Source organism: Belonocnema kinseyi, chromosome 5 (genome assembly GCF_010883055.1).
Source record: "Belonocnema kinseyi isolate 2016_QV_RU_SX_M_011 chromosome 5, B_treatae_v1, whole genome shotgun sequence".
In the NCBI taxonomy this organism is placed as follows: Eukaryota; Metazoa; Arthropoda; class Insecta; order Hymenoptera; family Cynipidae; genus Belonocnema; species Belonocnema kinseyi.
Window position 1 is genome coordinate 108,451,589 of NC_046661.1, and position 6,761 is coordinate 108,458,349.

The window sequence follows — 6,761 nt, forward strand, 5'->3', positions numbered from 1 at the left end:
GCCCGTGTGAGCATTTAAGAAGTGCATTTTATGTGACGGAGGAAGAACATGCCCCTTCCAATTAGGGGTGGAACTAAGTCAGCGAAGAACGTAGTACGACAGATGGAGTCAAAAAGATGTTCGAAATGCATGAAGTTCAACATCTTTTGATGGAACCTGGAGAAAAAAATGAAAAACAAGGTCGAAGACGTAACACCCTTGGTGCAGAAATCAGGGGCTGCCATTCTTCTTGCGAGGTAGGTGGCTGAGCGATCTACCTCAATGAGGAGATCTGCATTACTGGTTTGCCTGATTTTTACACCAAGGGTGTCTTGTTTTCTTTTTTTTCAGTTCCTTTAGTACCTCGGCGTAGTTGTAACCATCAGTCGGTTTAATCGAAACTATTTCTGGTCGAGCGTGCCTCTGCAACTCTTTTGTCTTAATGGACTTGGGTGCCAGTATGACCCATTAATACTCCTTTTTAAGGGCTAAGGTCCCAACTTGAGCATTGTGGTCCTTCAGCTTCGTCATTTTCAACCTGGTTGTGTTTGAGTGTGTGGGACTCAAGTTAGATTTTCTTACCCTCTTCCCATAATGGGGTGTAGGAATCTGTATAGCGTCGTGGTCCTTCTGGGCCCCCCTGTTGGCCAGAACGTCACGCTTAGCATTTTTCCCTACTTCTTCTACCCCATGTCTGACTTCGTTATCTAGACTCGATCCAGGGTTTTCACCTCATTTAGAGGGACAATCTTCTAGACTCCATCTGTCATAGCACGTCCTTTGCTGAGATAATTCCACTCCTTATTAAATGTGAAATGTTCTTTTTCGAGTCACTGAAGGATTGAATATGTGACTCAAGACTGTCTTTATCTTTATCTATAAGTTTTCCTTCTTCTCCGTAGATTGTTTCTGAAACTTCATCTTTTAGTGGAGGCAGCGTAGACCGAAAAATTGTATTATCTTACATTACTCGGAAAAAGCTCGGATTCCAATAATTTTTTTATTAATGTTTGAAAGTGAAAGTACTAAAAGGTTTATAATTTTTAAATGTCCGCTTAAAATGCAAAATTGGAAAAAACCTAAAAATACCTGAAATTTAGGGGGAAAAAAATTAACGTAAAATTCGTAATATGTCACTCATTTCCTTGTACCGCGTATATGCCGTTTAGTCCGTCATAAGTGTCAATATAATGTATCAGTCATAAATTTTTTAATTATTTATATTAATTTTATTCTTGTCACAGTATATTTACCCCTCACTAGGTTCCCATCATCTATGATTATCGTGGTAAGTCACAGATCTCACAATCACTCTCACTATCCTCTCAGTGCTCGATAATTTAAAAATACCTAAAAAATATTGAAAATTAAAAAATTTTAAGTTGTATTTTTCTTTGCGTTACCATTATTAATTTTGTTCAAGTATATAAGTACTTAAAATTGTACTTCTATTATTTTTTAATAATAAAGCAACTTGTTCATCTCAGCATCTCTGTTAATCCATTAAAAGACACTTCCCAATCTTCACACACAACCTCACAAAAATTATGTCAGTAAAGCACAGTAGTATCAGGTTACCTATTAGATCATCACGTTTCTATATTAAAATTACACTGGAACCTAATATTATGACCGGTTTCGCGCATTGCTTGTAGTGGCCTTGGTCGTACATGCACAGTCCAAATTTGAAAATTTAGGGCCGTGTGAACCATTTCCACTTGGAATACATAATATCACGCATCAGGCGCATGTGAGTGCTCATCTTCCACCACGAAACTACCGGGCCATCAGTTCTAGGAAGGACATACGCTCGGTGTCCATAATTTCAGGTTCTAGTGCATGGTGAAAATGCGTGATTCATTTATAATCTATAGAAAACTGATTCCTATTTTAAGATATTGTGCTCTGAAGCGCTTTGCAGCACTTGTCCTGAGCTACTAAAAGTTGCAAACCAGAGATTTACAATTGAAAGAAATATTAAATAATCAAAAAAATTATAAGCTTTTTTACAAATGGATGAAGTAAATCAATATTTGAGTTGAAAAAATATTTATGTAATGTATATAATTATTTATTTTCAAAGAGCTTGTCAACTCTTATCATCGGATAATTTTTTAAATTTTAATAATTTTCAAATTTATGTTAGAGAAATGCTTCTTTGTATTAAAAAAATGTCACCAAAGAATATATTTTTTTGATTCGAGGCATGATTTTTTTTGCCTTTAAACAATATTTAATCAAATAAAGTAAAGAAATCCTTATTTCAAAGAAAATAGATCAAATACACCCATTAATTTGGATCCAGTAATTTTTTATTATCGTGTACATCAAAATGGTTTCAGAGTCTGAAACTCATTTTTTACATGTATTTTAATAGAAACATCATTATTTTAGTGAAATGTTTTTTTTCATGAAAACTCTTCGACAGATTTCGCTAAAAGATTCAAAGTTTGATGATCAGGCTTACAGAAACAAAAGGATCATACCCACGAACTAGATAGATTAATAGCAAGAATATGTATTTGAATTAATTTTGAGGGATGTTTGAACACCCCTTAAAGATTGAAACCAGGAAAACGGCATTCCTTATTATGAACTAAAACGCAACAGATGTTGCGATTAAAATATCAGGGCAGGAAATATCCCACACACACACGCGCGCGCGCACGCACGCACACGCACACACAATTTGACACAGATTATCTTCAACATGTGTAATTTCATCTCAGAGTTTTTCAGAATGACTTTTTTTTGTGTCAAAATGGCGGACCTAAATATCTCAAACAACGTGGTTTTTTCATGCTCTCCAGATCTACAATATTTAAGGTGAAAAAAAACAATGATTAACACGTGATTATTATTCAATTTGATATTTTTGGTGTTCCTGGTAATAAATAAACTACTAAAACGCTAAGTTTCAAAGTGGCGGATATAAAATAGCGGCGGAAAAATAAATGTATTGATTTGTATGTAATAATTGTTTTAATACAGCAATATCGTTTCAATGTTCGTTTTAAAAATTTACTTTCAATAATTCTTATTATTATGTTAAAAATATCAATAGCGAGTCCAATATGGTGGATAAAAAAATCTTGTATAATAACAAGGTCAACTCAGTATTTTAAACTCTTCTGTGACCATAAGATTTTTTAACCACGCACTATATAAACCAGATATAATTCTAAGGGTTTGAGGCATAGCTGATTTCAAATTTGCCATTAATTTTGACAAACTAATTTGTTTAAACAATTTGTTCAAACAAACTTTTAAGTTATTAACTAATTTTGGGGCATAAACAATGTCAGAATTAGATTCTATATCAAAAATTACGTACGATATAATGTTGAAACTAATGGAATATTTAAACGCATCGAAGCAATTTAAAGCACTTACATTCTCAACTTCAGAAGTGCAAAAAACATATGGGGGAAAAATAAATAAATTGCAAAAAATTAAAAAATTGCAACAAAAAAATTAAAAAAAGAAATAATAAAAAATGTAAAATACAAAACAAAAACCCAGACATAAATGATATCCATTACAGTCGAAGCTCAGCGGAATACGTAGAGTTGTTGTTCTCTCTCTTATAAATAATTGAATATGTTATACAAAACGTTATGCGATGCGTTTAAATATGCCATTAGTGACAATATTATGTCGTACGTAATTTTTGACATAGAATAGAATTCTGACATTTTTCATACAACAAAACGTTTTTTATGCAATAATTTGTTTTAAAAAATTGTTTAAACAAACTAATTTCACAAAACTAATCGCATGTTTAGATTAAGCGTACTCAAAAACCCCTTGAATAATTGATGCCGTATTTGTATTTTATTTGCCTTCCTTATGAACATAAACAGTTTTAATAAATTTACAAAATTAATTAATTATTAATTTGTTTATTAAAAAGCGTAATTAAAGACATAAAAGAACTATACCGGATGTAACTTTTTTCCATTTAATCTGATTCTGGTATCTGTTTTATAAAATTAGTTAATAACGCAATAATTTGTTTAATAAATCTTATGGTCACAGAAGAGTTTAAAAGGCTGAGTTGGCGTTGGCCTTCTTATTACATAACATTTTGTAATCCGCCAAATTGGACATTACGACATTACGTTATTAAAACGAACATTACATATAAATCGAAAAATTTATTTTTCTACCGCCATGTTAAATCCATTTTGTAATTTAGCATTTTAGTTGTTTATTTATTTCCAGCAACACCAAAAATATCAAATTGAATAATAATCTCAAGTTAATCATTGTTTTTCACCTTATGAATGGTATATCTGGAGAGCATGTAAAAAACCACGTTTTTTGAGATATTTTGATCCGCCATTTTGAAACAAAAGAAAAAGTAATTCTGAAAAAATTTGAGATGAAATTACACATGTTAAAGATAATCTTTGCCAAATTTGGTGAGAAAAAAACCCGTTTCCGAGATATTTAGGTGGCCCGATTGACATGGAATTGCCGATATATATAAGCGGGTGGTCGGCGTCGACTTTTCCCGCTGGTGGAAGATCTGTCCGCCGTAGAAAAAATCTGAAACAAAAAATCCAAATATTTTCTTAATCTATACACTATAGCACTTTTTTTTGCTACGAATTATTTTTTTAAACAAACAATTTTCAATATTGTTTTATGATTGTAGTCTACTTTGTGCGAACATCTTCTGAGAATATGTCAAAAAAGTTTCATAGCGATTGCTCAATTTTTGCGCCTTGTGGGACTTGCACTAACACGGAAAACGTGGTTGTGAGAAAAATGCGTTCAAAGTTTTTCATAAAAAACGCAAAAAATTATGTTGAATTTTTGCGATATAATTACACTTATCTATCATTTCGTATGTTTTCGGCGTCCATGATTTTAAATCTGCCATCAAATTTGCAAAATTCATTTGCTTAAACAATTTTTATAAACAATTTTTTAAAACAAATTACAATTTTTGAATGATGCATATGCTTTCAATAGCTTTCGATATCACTGATTTTAAATCTGGTACTATTTTTTCAATAAAAATTATTTAAACAATTTATTTAATAAAAATTATTGTAAAATTACTTTTTTCCAAGATTCATATGATTTTCATAGTTCAAGCGGTCAGAAATTATGAATTTGATATCAGATTTACAAAAATCATTTGTTTAAATAAAGTTCAGAAAATGAGAGTACTTACGCCTAGTCAGCTATTGCAGGTCCATACAAGCCACCTTCCTCATTCACGTGAAATACAAGCCTAAAATCGGAACCAGTTTCGCCGCCGCAGAGCACCCGGCTGCTGCAGTCCAGCGCGTTTGATACCGCTCTATTAAACAGCCCATAACTTTCGAAATTTTTGATATTTTGACTTGAAATTTTCCAGGTATATATTTTTGAAACATATATCTATCCGAAAATGCAAAAAGAAAAAAAAACGATTTTTTTGACCCAAAAAAGTAGGAACCCTCCTTAAAGAAACCTGCAAGCTCGTCTTGAAGTTATTTTTATTTTTAAAATTACCATTTAAAAAATTAATTGTTATAAATAATTAATTTTTGTCACAGGCTTAAGATGGTTACTGCCAAACATGTCGAAGGCATTTTTGGTTAGAGTTGAATTTTATTTTTGATTATTTAACACGGGGCTGTCTCGGTATATATCATCAGTCACGGACGCATTTTTATAATGAAACCAAGTTATCTGATGAGAGGAGTATGTGTCGACATATTCGACAAAGGCTGGTTTTTACCCCATTATTGACGGACTGGGTTGCAGTCAAGTAAACGATGGAGGGACCTACAGCTTAAGTTGGGTTCCGAACCACCAGAACCTCGGTAAAGGTACATAGAAAAATTTCCAGAGGTGCCGGCTCAGGGATCGAACCTCGGACCTCTAATTTATAAGTTAGTAACCTATACTTACATTCTCACTTACACTTTCGTCAAATTTCTTCCTTTATGAACTTCATGAATATTTGAACTTCCCGTGTAAACATATTCTTGCAACTTAATGGTATAGGTTGGAACACATTAGAGCAGGTTTATACAGGTTGGTGCTAGCTGGTGTATATTTGAACCAATAATCTTATTATTATTATTATTATTATTTATTTTATAATATATTATGAGCCCAGTGGGCACAAAGTTTGGCGACGTCTTTACGACATCGTTACGACATCTTTACGACGAATTTACGACATCCTATGTCCATGTCGTTAAGGTGTCTTTACGATATCGTAAATAAGTCGAATGATCTGACGATGTCTTTAGGATATCGCAAAGACACCGAAACGACATAGACATAGGATGTCGTAAAGTTGTCGTAAAGATGTCGTAACGATATCGTAAAGACGTCGCCAAATTTTGTGCCCAGTGGGAGCATTTATATTTCAATTATTACAACCATTATTATCGTTTAAGTGTAAGTACACTTGACTTACATTTTTTAATCGTTTTTTCGTGTTTGGAACAGTATGGTGTGCGTTATTTTGGGTTATTTTCTTCCATAATATGGATGTCACTTATGAGAATAAAAATTAATATATAATCACCCAAGATAAATCACACCGTACTTTTCCGAATACGAAAAAGTGATGAAAAAATGTAAACCAAGTACAATTACACTCAAACGATAATAATGGTACTAATAATTGAAGTATAAATACACATATTATATAAGAAAATAAATAATAATAATAACTGGTTGAAATATTCCTAAAGTTCTTGTTCGCAAGAAAGTAATATGAAGAAAGTGTAAGCGAAGATGTAAGTATAGTCTACTTACTTTTAAATGAT